This window comes from Engystomops pustulosus, chromosome 9 (assembly GCF_040894005.1).
Source record: "Engystomops pustulosus chromosome 9, aEngPut4.maternal, whole genome shotgun sequence".
Classification (NCBI taxonomy): Eukaryota; Metazoa; Chordata; class Amphibia; order Anura; family Leptodactylidae; genus Engystomops; species Engystomops pustulosus.
Genome location: NC_092419.1, coordinates 28007823 through 28030413, shown reverse-complemented (window position 1 = coordinate 28030413; position 22591 = coordinate 28007823). Strand labels below are relative to the sequence as shown.

Below are 22591 nucleotides of genomic sequence, written 5' to 3'. Positions count from 1 at the left end.
TAATGCAATCTCAGCTCCTATTAAAGGTGTTGAACCTAGTTTCATTGTTATCCTATGGGTAGGATATAACAATCTGATTGGTGGGAATCCAACAGCAGGAACCCAATGATCAAAACAATGGACACTAACGATTATGAGAACGGACAGCACCGATCACGAAAACTGACACCACTGATCATGAGAATGGACACCACTGATCATGAGAATGGACACCACCAATCAGGAGAATGGACACCACCGACCATGAGAACGGACACCACCGATCATGAGAATGGACAGCACCGATCACGAAAATAGACACCATTGATCATGAGAATGGACACCACTGATCATGAGAATGGACACCACCGATCATGAGAACGGACAGCACCCATCACGAGAACGGACACCACTGATCATGAGAATGGACACTATTGATCATGAGAATAGACACTATGGATCTTAAGAATGGACAAGATCAATCACAAGAACAGACACCAATGATCTCAAAAACTGACACCACTGATCATTAGAATAGACTCTATTGATCATGTGAATGGACAGAATCAAGCACAAGAACAGACATCACTGATGGTTAGAATGGACACTACTATCAGGAGAATGGGGTCCTGTTATGACCTGTTATGCTCCATGCAGTACTATGGGAGAGTCAAAATCACTGAGCACTCCACTCAGCTATCTTCGGCACCCTCCCAGATCGCGGATAAGGGATAACAAGTGAATTTGATACAACTCCTTTAAAGTAAATGTGGAATTGCAAGTCCTCTAAAATGTTTCATGTGGATGGATTCTTAGTGTGCATGCCTCACCTAGGCTCTACTCACATCTATGGGACTTCTGGGATAGGGAAGTGCTCAAAATCCATAAAAGTGAATGGTGTGCAGGTCAGGCACGTGTGCTAGCCTTCCATCCCCAGAGGGATCAGGGTTCAGGTCAGGGTTTCACATCTCATAGTTAGAATATACAGTGGGCAATTGTGGGCAATGGGACTGACCGATAACTGCTCATTTAGCTAAAAGCTAAAAATCTTCATGTGGAAGGGGAGAAAAGTACTGCCAGACATCTCCGGAGTCAGACTATCACCTGTAGGACCTAAAAAAAATCGGATATGTTGAAATCTTACAGCCCAAAACTTCTCTGCACTGTCAATGAAGAAAAGTCAGGACACCACCAAACATGGCCGATCCCACCAAAAACCCAATACTAGTACTATATACTAATACTATCCAATAAAATTTCAGACAGTTCTTGGTCTCAAAGTTTGTTAATTGTTTTCCAACCAACCCAAGGTAAAAAAAATAAATAAATCCGAGCAAATAAATGTCCAATCATTGCAGATAAATAAATTATTGAATTCCTTAAAATCCTCAAAAGTTTTGTACACAACAATCAAGCTCAGTAAACAAGGACTGATGGTGAGTAGCCAAGAGAGAAGCGGCATGTGACACCATGAAATGTGCTGACTCGTTACTGTGTCCCCGGAAGACATGGTGGCAGTCATATAACAGGTTGTATTTTTTTATGGAGGCTAAACATAATGGGGGCCATTTATCTTAAGAGCCCCAGTCACAGAGGAAAACCACCACCTGTGACTAGTGGTGCTGATGAGAGCTGTACTGGGTCTAATTAGACCCAGCAGCTCTGATTAATCCCTTTAGTCCTGGCAGTCATGTGACCGCTGAGTCTATGGAGCCGGCAGCAGCGCCGACTCTGCTCCTCCATGCATTGCGCTACTTCATGATGTGAGGAGCAGAGAAGGGATAATCCGTAACGGACCGTATCTCCCTTCTCCCTAGGGTCTCCAGGTGTACCAGGTCCTCGTCCTGTGGCTAGCGTCAGCTGACGTCTATAGTCAGAAGGCGGTTCGAGAGGAGTTAAAGGAAATCAACCACATAAAAAACATATTTAAACCTGCATATACTCACTTCCGCTGCTCTTCACCTTGACGCCTGTGCTGTCTGTGGCCAGTCTTGACACCTAGAAAAGAAAGTTATAATTAGCAGCACGGAGCGCCGGGACAAGATGTCCAACACTCCGGGCTGCATCCACGACCCCCACATCGAGAAGCGTGAATTAATGTAAGAGGGAGGTGCAGGGACATGCATAATTAGCATTCTGGAGCACCAGACATCTTGTCCCCGCACTCCGCAATGCTAATGATATGTTTGTTTTCTAGGAGCTCAGCGAGGGACAGGGAGGAATTAAGGTTATGTTTTGTACGTGGTTGATTTCCTTTAAATTCAGTGTTTTTAGGTCTTTGACATGGTGTAAGGTGGGGGAAAGAGGGCGCAGAATGACAGACTGGACAGTTAGCCCCAAGCTGTCACTTAGCTAAGTACTGGCCCCACCCTAAGCGGTGGGCAGTAACTCGGAGCCGTTCCCTTCTTAGGTCACAGTGCAGACATGAAACAAGACTGACAAAACAAACAACACAGAAAGAATCACAAGCGGTCCGGGTCACAACAAGATATCAGGTACAGTACAGAATCGGAGTCAAAAGGGATAGTTGAGGGTGCAATAGCCGACACCAAAACCAGAATGAACGATAGAGCGATAATAGCAAAGGCACACACCGAAAACAGAGCAGAGGTAAACCTATAACTAGCAAGGTCTGATGGGACTGGGCAGGTGTCAGGTTCGCTAGGGAAAGTGCTGGGACTTCTGGTTCTTCTGGTGGTACCAGCAGCGTTCTCCGAACCCCGGTGCATATCCGCGCAAACTCCACCTCTCGTCCCGGGCAGCGGCTGCTAAGATCTCGCGCTGTCTAGGAGTTGTGTTCGGAACTGCTGGGACTTGTTCTACCTCTGCTTGGTGCCTGGTTGTTCTGCACCATGAGGGGTTAATTCCCAGAAGCTGTCCAGCTCCTATCAGGTTCTGGAGGTGGAGTTCTGGCTGCATAAATTGCAGCCTCACTAGTCACCTGTGCTAGTGTTTGAAATCCCTTCTCCACTCGCTCAGCATTAGGTTTGACTTGCTCTGTATCTGTATCGTTGTTGACCTCGGCTCGTTTTGACATTGACTCTTTGCCTACTGATTTTGCTATTGACGTACCCTCTCGTTGTGAATCCGGCTAGTTTACTATTCTTTTGTGTTTTATGTTTGTCAGTCTGTTTGTGTTTCCCTTCCCACACTTTTCAGTGTATTTTGAGTCTTCAAGTAGTCGCCCCACGGTTTAGCGTGGGGGGGCTATAGGAAGGGACAGAGGTTGGGGCAAGCTCAGGGCACACTATCCCCTGTCTTTTGTGTTACCCAATCTTAACAGCAGGTTTATAAAGCGTCTCCCGGACTCACCACCCACAGCAGAGAGGAGGAGCTGTCCATCACACCAGTAATCCATTGCTGGACATGACTAAGCTAGATGGAGCTAGGTGTGGCTGAACAAACAAAAAGGCTGAACCATAGGTCACACATGGGAGACACCAACAGACATCAACGTCTTCTTGTCCACAATCTGTGGACAAAGGATGATGCCGGCACAGATATTACACAGGGCCAGTAATCTTAGGTTAGGTTCCAGTTGGGGGGTCAGCTTTATAGGACCATGACTCTCAGCTGGGGAACTTTAGGGTACCCCACCAAAATAGGGCACCGTTACAGTCCCATAGTGACCCTCCTTTTCATTGACAACAAGTTTTTACCTATTTATACCAACTTTACTTCTCTCATTATGTGTACTCTGACCCATCTGTCTATACTATTAATTCTTCACTGAATTGCGTTGACTACCTGTCCATCCAAACATGGACGGCTTGTGTAGCTATTAAGAGTCCTACCGAGGGACATAAGGAACGAGTTGGTCTCCAAAACAAGCAATCGTGCAACACTACATAAAAAAACCAGAAACCAATGGAACAAAACATAAGGAAACAATTGAAAACATATGGGAAAATATGTATCAAATTCTGATACATGTGAACAGGGCTGGCGCTAGCACTGGGGATACCTGGGCAAGTGACGCGGCCCAGAGCTGCTGGGGGGGCCACATAAAGCTGTATATAAAGAATCCATGGGGTAAGGGAGGTGTATCTAATGAAACCATAGGGTGTGAGGGGGCTTTATATCAAATAGACATGATGGGGAATATTTTAGGGAACAGGAGACTGTTTTAGTTATTGAATTATTAATACCGCCACGTGAGTTAACTGCAAAGGGGCCCACTGAGGCTCTGTCACCAAGGGGCCTACTGAAACCTGGAGCCGTCCCTGCATGTGAACCAATCCTCGTAGATGTAAATCATGAGCTTCTATATATCTCTTTACCTAAAATGCTGCAATATTCATAGCTTACATGAAAATCAGGTGCCATAATGTTTGCAACTTCTTTTGCACAATGAAAAATACCTGCACGGCTTTACGGTGCTGGAGTGATTTCCATACTGAGCAGAGAAAAGTATGGGGCTTGCACATAAATGCATAAAAATTAGAATAAAAAATAAATCTCCTCCTGGTTCCTCTGTTCCAGTGCAGCAGCTCTGGACCTCAGGGTTTCCTTTAACCATCAGACTGGAAATGATTATGTTGTGTCCATTGTTCACCTGACCACTCATCCAATCACTGGCCTCAACAGTCAGTTGCTTTAGATGCATTTGCAACTTCTGAGGCCGGTGACCAGATGGATGATAGCATCCCTTTCAATTGGGACTGAAATTTTAGGGCACAGACCTGCTGGGCTGGAACAAAGTAACTTTTATAAGTTGATATAATTCTTTCTTCATTACACATATTTTTTTTCTTGCAGTTTTTATTATGTATATTATGTATATCAGAATAACCGCTTTGTGTACCAAGTGAAGTGGAAGGGGAGAATGATATTGTAGTAGTTGCTGTGGTGTGACATCTGCAACATCTGATCTACACCCAAAAAACTGCCACAATATAAGAATCGGACCCTGATGGCTGAGGACATTGCTTATCTCTGCGCCGGGTTCTTCCACATCTTGCACATTATTGCTCTATTCACAGATGCTGCTCCATATAAAGTCCCTTTGACCAAACAAATAAGCGAGTGGACGAAAATGCTTTAGTTCTGACAAGTGAAGGAGAAAGGCATTACTCACATGGCCCGCTCTTATTACTTGCTTTAGGCTCATAAGTGAGAAAGCTGAATAAGGATATATTGACTAAAAGCTGTGGGTGTCGGGGAGGAAACTTCATTGGAAATTGCTGCACAAAAGTAAATACTCAGTATTGGAAGAGGAAACATAATAAACAGGTTTAGATTTTCACAGTGAGGGCAAATCTACTGTGGAAAGACTTTGTACTCACTCCATGTCCCCCATCCATCCCAAAGACTCAAAAAGTGAGAAATCAGACGTCTGCAGCCTGCGCACTAGTCACTTACTATTACAGTATGGTTTTAACAAGGTGCAAGTCAGTGACCACCACGTGGCACCGGTCCCTCCAAGCATCAAGGGTCCGATTTATAGGCACATACTATTAATGATCAAGTCCAACTTAGGTTCCTTGGATCCACCAGATAAAATGGTTTAAAGGGGTTGTCCACTTTCAACAAATTATTGGACCTGTCAGGATGATCTGAGATACTAAACTACCCACAGGTCCTTATGGACTGGTGGTTTAGTGTCCGAAATCAACCTTAATTAGCATGGCCGCTAGTAAAATATAAAAATTTTATTCTTAACTTGGTCCAGTACTCCGGGCGCATGTGCAGTCACGTAGTGAAGTTGGCACACTACATCACAGCTTCACTGCGCATGCACCGTCATTACAACACCTGCGCAATGAAGCTGGGGTGTAGCTCTCCGACTTAATTGAAAACTGCATCAGCGTGGGGATCACAAGAGACGTGTCCGATGCGCCTCATCAGACATAAAGTTTTTTTTTTTTTTTAATGCAGCCCCAGAGGGACTTGGAATAGGGTGATTTGGGACAAGTCCATCAAGTCCAACCTGTGATATTTTTTTTCTCCAGATCCAGGCCTCTCTTGAACATGTACATAGAGTCGGCCATAACAACCTCCTGCGGCAGAGAGTTCCATAGTCTCACTGCTCTTACAGTAAAGAACCTTTGTCTATGGTGATGGTAGAATCGCCTCTCCTCTAGGCGTAGAGGATGCCCCCTTGTCCTGGTCACAGGCCGAGGTATAAAAAGGTCTTTGGAGAGATCCTTGTACTGTCCGTTCAGGTATTTGTACATTGTAATGAGGTCTCCCCTCAGTCGTCTTTTTTCTAAACTGAATAATCCCAAATTTTTTAATCTGTCATTGTATTCTAATCCCCCCATTCCCCTAATAATCCTGGTTGCTCTCCTCTGCACCCGTTCCAGCTCTACTATATCCTTTTTATACACTGGTGCCAAAACTGTACACAATATTCCATGTGTGGTCTGACCAGGGATTTGTATAAGGGCAAAACTATGTCTTTATCATGAGAATCTATTCCTCTCTTGATACATCCCATAATTTTATTTGCTTTAGCAGCAGCCGTCTGGCTCTGGTCACTAAAATTAAGTTTACCATCCACCGTAATTGACCGTTTAGAACATAATTATACTTTTTGTTTCCATGGCCCAAGTGCATAACTTTACATTTATCTACATTAAACCTCATCAACCATTTCTCTGCCCACTTCTCAAGCTTCCACAAATCCCTCTGTAATGCTAAACTATCGACCTCAGTATTTATTACTTTACACAGCTTAATGCTATGAGCTTGGACAGTCTAAGGACATGGACAGGTCGCAATTCTCAACATTGTTACAGCGTTGCATAACCTGTGTGCGCTATATAAATAAAGAATTATTATTATTATTTATTTTGTCACTATATCTTGATACATCTTTAGATGCTGTAGAATTATGCTGGGATTTGTAGTCCCTCTCGGCTCGGCATGTTAAGCATGAGCAGCTCCAGAATTACAATGGTGAAAGGCACTGAGATAATGCTCCAGGGCAGAGGCAGATACAAATCTGGTAATTTCCATTGTATAATAACAGTTACTGTGATATCCTCAATAACCATTAGTTTACTATGGAAGAACATAAACTTGTAGAGGGAAAACATTAAGAAGTGAAATGGGTCGGCCGGGCCTATCTGTCTTCATATACATAAAAACTGGATCTTCTTGCATTCGGATATTGAAAGTGAACTGCTAGGGCTTATAATGTGCAGTGACGTGTGATGACCACAGGGTGTCACTGTGATTCATACTAAATCATTTATTCTATATAATCCTAATTCTGATGAAGGGCCCTGAAATGTCCAGATTGGTTGAAGCAATCCCTATCCCTTAGGATGTTTCCAGCTCTTACCAGTCTGATGATAAATATAAAATGGACATGAGGATATGAGACTGACACAGTCATATAAGAGCAAAAGCATTACAGAAACTTGTTGTAGGGAATCTATCACATTTCTATCTATGAAAAGCACATTACAGAGCAGAAGAAGCAGAGCAGGTTGTACTGTACGAGTCAGGCAGCTATAGAGCAGAAAAAGTTGTGCATATTGAACATGGTGCCCTATCTGAATGTTATAGAGCAGGATGAGTTGAGCAGTTTGTGCTTGGTATCCTATTAGCAGCAGGATGTTATAGAGCAGGAGGAGATTGTGAATAGTGTCAAGCAGCTTCTCAGAGGAACTGAGAAGAATTTATGCAGTGTCCTACCAGCAAAAAAAATCATGTTATAAAGCAGGAGGAGCTGAGAAGATTGTATATAATGTCCTATATACAATCAGTATGTTATAGAGCAGGATGAGATAAACAGATTTCACATAGTTCATAACCACAGGCAGCTTTTTAAAGATCAGGAGAAGCAGAGTAGATTGTACATAGTGTCTTATCTGCGGGCAGCATGTTATAGAGCAGGAGGAACAGAGCAGATTGCACATAAAGTCCTATTTGGAGGCAGCATGTTATAGAGCAGGAGCCAAGATTGTACATAGTGTCCTATCTGTACAAAGCATGCTATAGAGCAGGAGAAGCTGAGCAGATTGGTACATAGTGTGCTATCTTCAGGCAACATGCTATAGAGCAGGAGGAGCTGAGCATTTTGTACATAATGGGGCACATTTACTAAGGGTCCGCACGGCACATTTTCGTCGGGTTTCCTGACTATTTCCAATTTGCGCCACATTTAAGTGAAGTTTTTGGCACACGTGATCGGATTTTTGGTGCCGACTTGCATACGGTTGCTTGAAACCCAACTGATTCCGACTAAGCGCGGGATTTACAATTCAAATTGTGTCGCAAGACAATAAACTTACATACACCGGGAAGAAAAAAGTGAAATACGGCAGACCTCGGCGGGGCAGCAACACATGCAGGAAAATGGACGCACGATCTTGAAGAATCGCGACAGGACCAGGTAAGTAAATATGCCCCAATGTCCTATCTTCAGGCAGCATGTTATAGAGCAGGAGGAGTTTGGTAGATTATATATAGTGTCCTATCTTCAGGCAGCATGCTATAGAGCAAGAGGAGCTGAGCAGTTTGTACATTGTATCCTATCTGCAGAAAGCATGTTATAGAGCAGGAGGAGCTAAACAATTTTTACATAATTTCCTATCAGCATGCAGCATGTTATAGAGCAGCATGAGTTGAGCAGATTATACATATTGGGGCATTCGCGATCCAGCGGCGCGTTCTCTGCGCTGGATTCGGGTCCGGCCGGGATTTATTAAGGTAGTTCCTCCGCCGTCCACCAGGTAGCGTTGCTGCGCTGAAAAGCATCGGAACGCGCTGGAGTTCACCGGCTCGGGCTGAGTGAAGGTGAGTGCAAGCTCCGCAACAGATTTTTTGTTTTAAATGCAGCGTTTTTTCCGAATCCGTCGGGTTTTCGTTCGGCCACGCCCCCCGATTTCCGTCGCGTGCATGCCAGCGCCGATGCGCCACAATCCGATCACGTGCGCCAAAATCCCGCGGCAATACAGGGAGAATCGGCGCAAATCGGAAATATTCGGGTAACACGTCGGGAAAACGTGAATCGGGCCCTTAGTAAATGACCCCCACTGTCTTGGATGTACTCCTCTCTTGAAGACACTAATGAAGTCAATATAGATGCTAAAATGTTTATACATTCTCACTACAAGAAAAGATTTAGCAAAGTTAAATATTTCATAGGAGCATAGTCTAGATTTGGCGCAAATTGGAAATATTCAGGAAAAACATGTCGGGAAAACGCGAATCGGGCCCTTAGTAAATGACCCCCATTGACTATTTATATTTATCAGCTCAAAAGGGACCTTTTTCCTTTGGGGGCTCAATTTGACTCTTCCTTCACAGGCCTCACAGTTTTTACATTAGCCATAGATCTCGGCAGTAGATTTTCAGCTTCTATTGTGTTAGAAACGTTAGAAAAACAATATTATTTTACTGCGCATCAAGTCAAATATTTATGATAAGGGGGAGATAAGAGGAGCTGCCATTTTCGATGCCGCCCGAGGCTGTGGACTCACTAGGCTCCGGAGCATATTGCACCAATATATATATAAAAGATAATTCCCTTCCTGTCCTGATCCGTCAGTTTCCAGCCATTATTTCCTCTAAGCCGAGGTGTGGTAATTATTTTCTTCATCTCTCCTCTATTCTGGGACACACAGATAAGGTGATAAGCTCTCTGGAGGCCATGGTGTTTATGATCCTAGATCTTCTAAGATGCTGACTGCATACACCTCAGATACAAGAATATACATCACGGAGGGAGAGGTCCGGGTACAGGCACCTCCTCTGAGGTCACACACCGGGGCAAGGAATTGCAATAAGGTAGAATGTAATATTCATGATGTTATGCTGAACACTTTCTATATAGCTCTTATCTACCTATCCTAAATATTCATGTGCTCCGCAGCACTTCCAAGGATTCTGCTGACAACCTTCATCTATAGTAGGTGTCCTCGACTGCCGCAGCTAGAAAGGCAAAGGTGCCAGTGTTGATTGACAGGTTTCTATGCTAATACTACATTATATGAGGTAAACTTTCATATCTCTGGGGTAATAAATCAATAACTCAATGTTACAGAGGAGCATAGTCTGGATGTGGCCTTCAAACCAGTTTTAGGATATGTATGGTGGCCATGGTACCACATAATGAACGGCTTATGTCAGCTGTCATCCCATGGTACATGTTCCCTTGGGAAATCTGTAGTGAGAATATATACAAAGGTTGTGTAAGAACTGTGGATGATATTCAGTATACCATTGGTGTAGCTGGTCAACTATAGGAAGACCTCAATGTTGCATTGGAGCCAAGTCTAGTTTTGGCCTTCAAACCACTTTTAGGATATGTATGAATGGCTTATGTCAGCTGTCATCCCATGGTAGATGTTCGCTTGGGAAATATGTGCTGAGAATATATGGAAAGTTTGTCTAAGGACTGTGGATGATACTCAGTATATCATTGGTATTGCTGGTCAAGTGTAAGAGGATCTCAACTGTCGAGAAACTGGTTGTTGGTCACTGGACCCCAACCCTACATCCTCATTGTCTTGGATGTACTCCTCTCTTGAAGCCACTTATGAAGTCACTATAGATGCTAAAAGATTTATATACTATCACTGCAAAAATAGATTTAGCAAAGTTAAATGTTTCAGAGGAGCATAGTCTAGATTTGGCCTTCAAACCACTTTTAGGTTATGTATGGTGCCCATGGTGCCACGTAATGAATGGCTTATTTCAGTTGTCATCCCATGGTAGATGTTCCCTTGGGAAATATGTGCTGAGAACATATAGAAAGTTTGTGTAAGGACTGTGGATTATATTCAGTATATCATTGGTGTAGCTGGTCAAGTATAATAGGATCTCAACGGTTGACAAACCAATTGTTGGTCAGCAGACCCCAACCTTACATCCTCATTGTCTTGGATGTACTCCTCTCTTGAAGACAGTAATGAAGTCAATATAGATGCTAAAAGATTTATATATTATCACTGCAAAAATAGATCTAGCAAAGTTAAATATTTCAGAGGAGCATAGTCTAGATTTGGTATTAAAGCCACTTTTAGGTTATGTATGGTGCCCATGGTGTCACGTAATGAATGGCTTATGTCAGCTCTCATCCCATGGTAGATGTTCCCTTGGGAAATATGTGCTGAGATTATATGGAAAGTTTGTGTAAAGACTGTGGATGATATTCAATATATCATTGGTGTAGCTGGTCAAGTGTAAGAGGATCTCAACGGTTGACAAACCAATTGTTGGTCAGCAGATCCCAACCTTACATACTCATTGGGGCAGATTTACTTACCCGGTCCATTCGCGATCCAGCGGCGCGTTCTCTGCGCTGGATTCGGGTCCGACCGGGATTTAGTTAAGGTAGTTCCTCCGCCGTCCACCAGGTGGCGCTGCTGCGCTGAAAAGCATCGGAGCGCACTGGAGTTCACCAGCTCGGGCTGAGTGAAGTTAAGTGCAAGCTCCGCGGCAGATTTTTTGTTTTAAATGCAGCGTTTTTTCCGAATCCGTCGGGTTTTCGTTCGGCCACGCCCGGGGCAATTCAGGGAGAATCGGCGCAAATTGGATATATTCGGGTAACACGTCGGGAAACCGCGAATCGGGCCCTTAGTAAATGACCCCCACTGTCTTGGATGTACTCCTCTCTTGAAGACACTAATGAAGTCAATATAGATGCTAAAATATTTATACATTATCACTACAAGAAAAGATTTAGCAAAGTTAAATATTTCATAGGAGCATAGTCTAGATTTGGCCTTCAAACCACTTTTATAATATATATATGGTTCCCATGGTGCCAAGTAATGAAAGGCTTATGTCAGCTGTCATCCCATGGTAGATGTTCCCTTGGGAAATCTTTAGTGAGAATATATACAAAGGTTGTGTAGGGACTGTGCGTGATATTCAGCATACCATTGGTAGCATACCATACCATTGGTGTAGCTGGTCAACAATAGGAAGACCTCAATGTTGCATTGGAGCCAAGTCTAGGTTTGATCTTCAAACCACTTTTAGGATATCTATGGTGCCCATCGTACCACATAACATATGTCTTAAGTCAGTTGTCATCCAGTGGTGGATGTTCTCTCAAAGAATATGTGCTGAGAATAAATTTTAAGGTTGTTTAAGGACTATGTATGATATTAAGTATATTACTACTGGTAGTAAAGTTGATCGACTATAAGAGGATCTCAACAATTAAGACCTTCAACAGTTATCAAACCCAAACCCTACATCTTCAATATCTTGGGTGTTCTCTCTTATTGAATTCACCAGTGAAGCCACTATAGATGCTAAAACATTTCTACGTGCACAAAAATTAATTTTAGGGCTTCATTTATTTCTCTGCTGGTCTATCCTAATCCTCCAGTCATACTGTACCTCTTGGTCATCATCTACTAAGAGTTGCAGTTAAGTTTATAACCTTCAAAAACTTCAAAAATTTGTGATACCTCCAACCATACAACATTACTTTGTTAAGGAAAGTGATTATAGGAGGGAACTTTTTTATTGTGTGACCTGATACATTATCTCTCATGGAACTTGGAATTTATACAAATTTTACAAACATTGCTACTAACAACTTGACTGTTTTAGTCATTAACAGCTATTAGGGGTGGCAATGAAGGAAACACAACAACGTTCTTAGTCTTAGGTCAACTCACAGTCTTTAATGATGGCCACTGTGGATAAATTCTGGTAGTGTCCAAATTTTCTCCTCTTACGCATCTCCAAGGCAGTGACAGTCACCTCAGCTTTTGTCACTTACTTTTTTATACTCTAGTATATACCACTGTAACTCAGGGCTCAGAGTTATCCACTGCCCATTAAGTATGGCACAAGATGCACGGCTGACTTTATTTTGTACCTAGTTTGCAATCTGCCCTGCACTAGTCTTATTCCAGGTTTTATTTATTTATTTTCAGCACATTGGTCTCCTGTTGACTTTATTCTGGACTGCAGACAGTTAGCTATGATGGACAGATGTCTCCTTCACTCACCCCTGCAAGTCTGGATATCAGGAAATCAGTCCAATCACCTTCTGGACCGGCAGTCTGATATCTCAAAGATCTCTCTCATAGATTCTTTGACCCTTTGTCTGTCTTCTGTCCATCCGCTTGATTCTTAATTTTGTACTGCATTGTTCTTTTATAGGATAGGGTAGGATGGGCAATTAGTTAGGGACAGATTTGGACCTCATCGTCTGTCTGTGCTATCTTTTCATCTCTACCCATTCCATTACAGAAGCATAGCACACAGGCTCCGTGTTTCCAAGATCCCAAAGAGGCTGCTGGGTTTGGTAAAATGTATATTCTGTAAAATATATACTGGTAATAATGCCAAGGCATCCCCTGAAACTCCAATTCTTCTTCTCCCTGAGACGCCCAAACATTCAGTTTTATTATTTCTCTACAACGTTTCACATTAACCTACAGCACTGGGAGCATGGAGATGACAACCCATCTGTATAAAACATCGATATGTGGGAAAGTAACAAATACTTTTATCATATTATATTTTTTACCCTCTGCGCTTCTCAAGGAATTATGAATACTGGAAACCGTAGAGAAAGAGAGAAAGGTTCTGTGTCAATCTCTATGATTAGAAATATATGCCCCTGGCCTCAGTCCATGTATGATGGCAAATACAAGAAGCTCAGAGCCCGACTCCTGACAACCTATCAAGACACCTCATTAAACACCTATATCATCTCCCAGTACACACTGTACCACCAGCAGATCTATCACACTGCCCAGTCATATCAAAGTGACAGGTCAATAAATATGAAATGTCTCTTTGGTGTTCATCTTAATTCAAAGTCATAGGTTGGCATTTGAAGACCTTGACATTGCGCAATTTCTCCAAATTCATGTTGGTTGCTCATTAGGTGTCTTCTAATCCACTCTTTTTTTTGGGCCTTGTCATTTTTTTCCCTAAAATTTGCTATTCTGTATTTGTCAACTATTATAGGTTTGTTCACAAGAATTTCAGAATGTGCCTTATGCACCAGTAATCCTAGAGACTGAATGAGACTTGCTCTTCATCTGGTTCTTCATCCCACTGGATGGTCCCCCACTCACACATCTGTAGTAGAGTTGTCTGGCACCTGAATCTCTTACATTACCTTTCAGTCTTTACCCTTACCTTAACGAAATTGGTTAAGGGCTCTAATATGGCAAGACACCAATGAAATACAATATCACAACAAACTCTTGAAGAGAACTACAGTGGTGTAACTTGAAGCTGATGGGCCCCAAAGTCTGTGCTAGGCCCCTGACTTATGGACCCCCTAAGCCTGTTGGGCCCGGTTGTGACTACACCCTCAAGTTATGCCTCTGAGTCAATACTACTACTGAGTAGCTTCACCGATATCTACAGTCAAGAGGAAAGAAGGGCACATCTTTAAATTTTAGCGGCTCAAACACAAGGCCCAAATTGTTGAGGATCTTTCTTCTAAAAACAAACTTATATTGAGTATACGTATTACGGGTCAAATGCAGAAGCTGCTGGGTCCTAATGTAGAGTCTGTACGAGGTACCTCACAATCATAATGGGGAGGGGTGCTGAACTTGACGAGGAGGTTTGACAAAGCGCTACGAGCTCGAAACAATCTGTTACCTATCGGATCAAGGTGTCCTCACATGTTTGACTTCTGAACGCTAAATAAAGATTTGTGGATTGTGGAAAAGCGAGTGCCGTCCCGTTCTTGGATTGTACTGTATTGTTTATAGGACTGGTCTCTTGGTATTGGGGAAGCATGAAGGAGGACAGAACTTCAACCCTGGAAGTAGAAGCAGGGGCCCGGAAGAAGACCATGACGGTAGAGGAAGCCACTCGGTAGAGCCACCTTACATTGAAAAACTAATCCTTTCAAGGGCATCTATCAAAAATTTTTGATAAATTCAATAAATTCAATTTCCCATGTGATTGACCCAGCGTTTAGTATTCTTCTTCTATGTGTCTCTCCGCTCCTGCCTTCTTTTAGTGCCTCTTCGGTATTGCAGCGCAGCTCATCTCTTGCCCTACTGCAGTATCATCTATCTCTCTGTCTCTATATTTTTCCTACTATTTCTTCATCTATTGAGCCATCAATATTTTATTTTAGTGATACAACACTCCATTCTTTAAATTTTAGTACTCATAAGTCTTCTCCTGCCAGTGCGTGCAGCTCCTAGCATTAATACTTTGCTGTAGTCCGCACATAGAGCACCGGGCCCTGCTATACAGAAAGCACCTGCCGGGACAAATGGGGATCAGAGTAGCATCTACACCGCCAGGATATCCAATACATAGCTCCATAGTGCAGTCATTACCTGTACTGCCATGTATCTACACAAACGAGATCCGCTACAGGCGCCGGCCATCGACTGTGTTAACTGATTAATTATATAGATATATAATTATATAGACAATCCATAAACATAAATACAAAAGGTTATTACATTAAATTGGATTGTGCTTTAGATTAAGTACATCATAAATCATACCTCAAAAAGAATAGATTGGAGATAAACCTGATTGCATGTTCCCGTTTGCGTGGGTGACTTGTTGCACCTGAATTGCAGAAATTTGCAGTTAATTAAAAATTTTCTAGGGAAACTTGAAAATACCAAAGATTTGTATACGGAAAATCTGCAATATGCAAAACAGAACAAAAAAAGGGACATTGTGGGGGACATGTATCACACGTATTGCTTTCTTTTTCTGTGCAGCTTTTTGTGAGACTTTTTTTGCATTTTGACACTTTTTATGTGCAGAATCAAGCAGCGTACCAAAGTTAGCTTAAGGATTTACTGCAGTTGCGCTCATTGGGGCTTATTTACTAATGGGCTGCGGAGCGCATTTTCTACGGACTTCCCGACGTTTTTGGGATTTGCGCCGCTGGGACAGGTATTTAGCAGGGGATTGTGTGTCGCATGCGATCGGATTTTGGCACAACTGCGCCGACTTTCATGCGACAGAGATCGGGGGTCAGGCCGTCGGACGATCCGACTGATTCGGGATGAGCGCGGAAGTTAACATTCAAATTGTGTCGCAAGATCAAGCACTTACATGGACCAGGAGGAGGTTGCATGAATTCATATCTAATATCCCTGTGTTTGGTTAAACAGCTCTGAGATGGGGGGACTAACCCCTTCACATTCAGTTTGATCTTTGAAAATACTGTTCATAGCATACTACAGCCAGGGAGAGAGCAGAAAGGGTCAGAACTCACAGCTGTGTAACAAACAGTAGAGGAGAGGGAGACATACCATGACAACAGAGAAGTAACATTGTAAGTAAGGGAGACATTGCAGTCTGCTTCTTTACAAACTAATTGTTACAAAAATAGAAAAAATTGGAGGGAGCCGGGAAAGTGCGCTTGTAACCAAACAGAAAACTCCAAGTACAGTAAAGAACACAATTTTATTGGTGGCAGTGATATCCAGAGGCAACGCGTTTCGGGGAGACCCCTTCGTCAGGCCAAAAATGGAGATGTTGGGAAGACGCTTAGAAAAATAGCGCTGAGCGGGAGCTCAGGCGGTCAGCTGCTCAGGGGTCTCCCCGAAACGCCTTGCCTCCGGATATCACTGCTACCAATAAAATTGTGTTCTTTACTGTACTTGGAGTTTTCTGTTTGGTTACAAGCGCACTTTCCCGGCTCCCTCCAATTTTTTCTATTTTTGTAACATTTACTTCACGGTACCTCTGGCTACCGGTTTTCGGAGCGCCTAAAAGTTGCTGCAGTAACCTAAGATTTAAATCTCCGCACCATCAAGGATCCCCCCCATACTGGTTATTATTACCGCTTATACCCAAGTGGTTACCAGGTGAGCAACCAATTCGTCTCACCTCTATCGGTACACTTGTCTCTACGTTATTACGCGAGGCACCGTTCTCCTCCGTTGTTGTTTTTGTCTCTCTTTCTCTTTACAAACTAAGCAGAATTTCTTAATGAAGTATATTAGAAAAATGTTCACAACAATCCTTCCCCCAAACAATATCAAAAATGGGTACTCTTTAAATTTCTCCTTACTGATAGTTCTGCTATGGCTTAAAAAAATGCTGCAAAAGTCGCAAAAAAACTCTACCTCTCCAGCCTAGAAGAGCATCAAAGGGAATAATAAGATATTGGTTCATCTGTGATAGATGAACCATAAACCAGCCAAGAACAACTTATGCAAGAAAATACTTAAATCATCTCTAAAATATGCTAAAATGGAGAAAAAAAGCATTGAAATGTATAAATTGTGACACATAAAATGTAGAAAAGAGACGATGGCCCCATTCCCCATACTTATGGCATTTAAAATGTACATAAAGGTCAAACAAGTGTCATTTTGGGGGAATTAGAAAAGTTCACATTGAATTTAATGTGATGTATGTCCAAAGCCTTTCCCTATCCGAGCAACAAACCTGGATACAGTCGGACAGAATTTTTACGCAATGGCGTAAAGTCAGAAAGAGGTCATTCAATTTTGACCAAACTCCAATAAAATCAATATGCTGTAACTCTGATATAACTTATCTGATTTCATGAGAGCTCCATACCTTAAAGGAAAATCTACTTTTTTATTTGATGCATTATGAACCAATCATACCTTGATAATGCTGTAGCTACACTGATGCAGAAACATATCTTGTTTAATCCCTGAGCTGCGTAATTTTGCAAAAAAAAACTATTTTAAAATTATGATAATGAGGCATAGTCACTCCTGTGGCTGCTCCGATGCTTCTCCTCTTACCCTATTTATACACTGTTCCAGCCTTGTCCTGCCCAGCATAATCGGAGAATACGTGTTGTCCCTGACAGGCAGAATTAATCAAGCGCTGCTCCATCCCCCGGCTGCTGTGTAGGAGTCATCCAGCTCAGCTTGATTAGTCCTGTCTGGACAGTTCAGGAAAACGGCAGCCAGCCTGCACCCAGCTTTCCCAAGTTCCTGAATTTTATAACTGTTTTTTGAGAAAAACCACTCTGTTCAGGGATTAAACAAGATGTGTTTCTGCATCAGTGTTGCTACAGCATTCTCAAGGTATGTTTGGTTCACAATGTATAAAAACAAATGGTAAATTTCCTTTAAAGCGGCATTTCCACAAAGATAAAATTCTTAAATATACTCAGGATAACAAAATACCATATTCTTTAATTCACTGTTATTAACAAAAATGCAGCCTTTCACAGATATAATACCAACCAGTCTTGTGACTATAGTCTGATTCTTCTCATTATTAGCTTCTCTTTTCTGCACACTGCAGTGCTCTCTGCATCCTGCCCCCCCCCCCTGCATTACAAGACCAGCTCAGACACAGGCAAACAGCTAGCCGGTGCTCTGCGCATGCACAGAACTCAGGCTTCGCTACAAAGAACTGAAGAGGAGCTGCGCGCTAAAGATGCCTGGGTAGGAGGATCAAAGAGACTACTGGGGCGTGAAGTAGCCGTGCCATGTAGCATCAGCTCCAGCTACTCCAAGCCCCAGTAGCCTCTTTGATCCTCCTACCCAGGCATCTTCAGTGCGCAGCTCCTTGTAGCGAAGCCTGAGTTCTGTGCATGCGCAGAACACCGGCCAGCAGCTACGTGATCTCGGCTCCAAAAATGTGCATATTACCCTGATTAAAGTTTATCAAAGATAGAGGGGAGTTAAGGATTAGCCCTAAAAAGGGCTATCCTTTCATACAATAGGTTAGATGCATCTACCAGCGGATATACCTTAAAAGGTAGATCCATAGTGGTAAAGGTTTCCTTTAAAAATAGTATTTACTAAAATGAGTAAGAAAAGTGGTGATAGGTTTACTTTAAACAAGCCAAATAACATATTAACCTGTATACAGGATGGAAACAATTTCACCATTTTCCGAAGGCAAACTCAAATTCTGTTTTATGGCTAATGACCTCTGGAACACGATAATAAATACTTCAAAGACAATTCTACAATCTCCGACGGCTACTCATAAAAAGTCTATGAAAACGGCTTCACCCCCCTCTTATTTATGTAAATAATATATTTCCTTCATGCTGGAAGCCTTGTTATGGAGCAGGAGGCAGTTTGTGTCTGGGACATCCATAAGGCTGAACGATCATTAGAACGATGCCCTTGCTAGACTTTTGCTTATGCAGGGAAGGCATTGTTCCAAATTCAGAACCCCCCTTAGGCCAAATCTTATGGTATACTGAAATTTTGATCAAGGCAAACTGTACACAGTGTTTTGCTGAGGTCAGATGTATTTACCGGTATCACAGCCCGAGAATAAAAGAGCATTTGTAAAAAGACTATTAAATTCCAAGAAATATCTATAGTCTTAAGATGTAAAGGGAAAATATTGAGCGGGGAGAAAGTGTTACCCTCTGGGCAAGTAAAAGTTCTTCTACTCAATAATGTCTCCCCATATGCAGAACATACGACTTAAATTTTCTCTATATTTTGTGTTTATGCGATATTCTATGTAATAACACATCATTAAAAACTGCTTTTCTCACAAACTCCACTGAAAAAAGTGTTTTTTCCTTTTTGAGAAAAAAATTTTGGTAAAAAAAACCAACAGGGTAGTTTCAGATTCTGTAGCAAGTTTCCATCCTTGGTTATCTTGGGCCCAGCCACATGATCAATGGTTGATATCCCATGTTCAATGTACATGATCTCATCACTTTTGGTCCAACTGGTTCGGAAGAGGGAAAGCTGGCTGGAAACAAGATGGCCCATCGGAGACGTAGGCAGATAAGTTGTTTTTTTCTCTGTTATTTTTTTTACGCCATCCAAGGTCAGGCCAACCAAAGGTGTGAAAGCCTTAGAGAAGATTGTCTAAGTAGTTCCAGGTTCCCATAGAGCCCTATTAACTAAATTTCTTGCTCAGCTGAGTCCAGCAGCTTCTCTCCATACCTACTTCTCACCATTCAGCACTTTATGTCATGTGACCAGGGTGATGTCATCTAAGGTCCTTTACCCACTAACATTTGCAAAATCTACCTGTGTCTGATCACGTGAAATTACAGAAAGGACTTCTACTTCTCCTCAGTCCTATATGGAGACAGGCAGTCATTTCATGTAATCAGATACATACATGGGGTAGGTTTTACAAATGATTGTGGGTAAAGTACTTTAGATGACATTAACCTCATTACATGACATTATGTGCTGAATGATGAAAAGAAAGCGTGGACTTGCCCGAACAGGATATACTCCCTCTAACTCACTACTGATGACAGGTAAGATGAAGTACATTTTATGGGGATGTAAGGGAAACAATTTTTAGCTACGTATGTATTTGTGATAAATGTGGTGACAGGTTCTCTATAAAGTATATTTAAATAATAAAAAAATCTACTTGTGTTTGATCATTTGAGATTACAGCAAGGACTTCTACTCCTCCTCAGTCCTATATGGAGACACGCTGTCATTTCATGTGATCAGATACATACATGGGGTTGGTTTTACAAATGATTGTCAGTAAAGTACTTTAGATTACATTAACCTCATTACATGACATTAAGTGCTGAATGATGAAAAGAAAGCGCAGGGTGGAGCCACTGGACTCCCTCCGACTCACTACTGATGACAGGTAAGATAACAAAGTTCATTTTATGGGGATGTAAGGGAAACAAATTTTAGCTACATATGTATTTGTGATAACAGGTTCCCTTTAAAGTATATTTAAATTATAAAAGAAAATATCTACCCTTTAATAAGCTTCACTCCACTTATTCCAGGACTTCTGTAATTTTTTTTCCTAGGCACCACCATTCTCGAACAATCGGTGCTGTTATTTTCAGCACCCAATATGCTAATTAGTCTTTATGTTGTCAGGTGGACGATCCTGTGCTAGTACAGAGCCTAATTAGCTACTAGTGCTGAAATTAACAGCGCTGATTCCTCTGTACTGGTGGGGACTACAGAAAAAAGTCCAAAAGCACCAGAATCAGAGAAGCGACACCTATTAAAGGATGCAACGAGATGGTGAAATTTCAATATTAGATAATTGGTAACCTCTGTCAAGCCAATAGCTTTGAATAGAGCGTTACCCATGCTGTGCCATGCATATGGAAGCTTCTCCATTTTGGGATTTAAAGGGCACTTATAACATTTGCTATGAAAAGGGCTGACTTTGAGACAACCCCTTTAACTTTCAGCCGAAATGTTCTGAAACCAAGGTATTTTCCTTTCCATATGACAAATGGACCTCTTTGATATGTGTATCTTGTGCAGCACCCTCGCCGATGCAATGGCGAGTGGGTGCTTGCGAATAAGCCCCATAACATGTCACCACATCACTAAGGGGAAATTGCAGTGGTTAATCCTGCCTGGCAAGGCAGAAGTTAAGTCTGTATATGATGTAAAAGTCCAGTATCCAATGATCTGTGTTACATCCTGTCTCTGTGAACTGAGAGGTAATTGGAGGAGCAGCCACCACCTGACCAAAGGGAGGTAATAAAACCCCCTGGCCAGGAATGTTCTAGAGAACACTCCGAGAGGAGTCTCTCTCAGGAGAGAGAGGAGAGCAGTCTCTCCCAGAAGGGAGAAGAGACCGGTCCTAGTCAGGCCCTCTGGGTCTGCAGGACGCAAGCAGAGAGTAGTTAGCTGAGCAGTAGCTCAGAGTCTCTAGCACACCAGACCAGTGCAGGAGGAGCCTAGCCCCTGCCTGAAGTGGAGAATAAGACTAGAGTTAGTGTAGTGAGGAAAGGGGTATCATCCTACCTTCAAGGGTGATACCTGAAGAGATCCAGGACCGAGCTGAAGCCTCCTCTAAGGACCCAGCTGCCTCCCAGCCTGCCCTATACATCCAGGCTGGTGAACTACATCCTGTGGCTCCCTCCAAATACCTCTCCAGTACTCCACCATCTTGTTAAAGGCACGTTGCTGATGTTCCTGTCGGTTCCAATAAAGAACTGTAAGTGTTTCTGTTCAACCTCTGCCTCCGTTTGGTCCCTGCTGCTACCCCTGCCTTCATCACCGGCACCCTGTCCATCACCCAGAGACTCACACTCGGGACATTAAGGGGTTGCCCCAGGGAGATCCGCTATAGCAGCCTCTCCCTCATCTTTTCTTGCCAACACCACCCTGCTGGAGACCTGCCAGGCTGTAGGACAGCCCTCCGGTTCCCCCGTACCAAGCACCGTGACAATAGCGTGCTTAGGCCGCAACCGCCAGCCACTCCGGTACCGTGGGCCCCGACTGTCTCCAGGCCTCACCTCAAAGGCTAGGCCCCGGTGGGGGATGTTGCAAGTGGCGTCACGAACAGGATTGATACTTCTGTGCCTTATTACGGCATTAAAGACTTTCCTTTATTAAAAAGACTGTGCTGCCTAACCCTGCTGCCATCCGGGTTTAGGCCCAAGCAATTGTGTGTTTCTGGAATGAACTGTGTTATACTGCTGCCACGTGCTGTCGAGCGCCGCTCCAGCACTCCAGAGGTTAATCCTGGCAAGAACTGTACCAGCTCTGCTACATCCGGCGCTGCCGCGCCTGAAGATTTTTACCTCAGAAACTGTGGCGCAGCAAATAATTCAAGCCCGCCAAAACCTTCACTGGCGGGAAACCCAGATGACGCATCAAGCTCCACCCGCGCGCGAATGGCGCGAACCCCGCCTCCTGTGGCGCAGGAAAAATTAGAGCCCGCCACAGCTCTTGGCGGGAAGGACTTGGACTCCTCCCACTGGCTCGAGGCGGATTTCCTGCCCCGCCTCAGAGAAACGCCAGAACTCGAGTGGATTTTG

At 43.0% G+C, this 22591-nt stretch overlaps 1 protein-coding gene across 3 annotated transcripts in view; it reads right to left on the bottom strand.

Moving 5' to 3' along the window:
• LOC140076915 (leucine-rich repeat and fibronectin type III domain-containing protein 1-like protein) overlaps positions 1 to 22591 on the bottom strand; it is a 337193-nt gene that overhangs the window by 290265 nt on the left and 24337 nt on the right. The window contains exon 2 of one of the 3 annotated variants that reach the window (XM_072123711.1): positions 1926 to 1977. The exons of the other annotated variants lie outside the window; for them this stretch is intronic. The gene's annotated coding sequence lies outside the window, so the exon portion shown is untranslated. The remainder of the gene's footprint in view (positions 1 to 1925; positions 1978 to 22591) is intronic. 3 annotated transcript variants of the gene reach the window in all.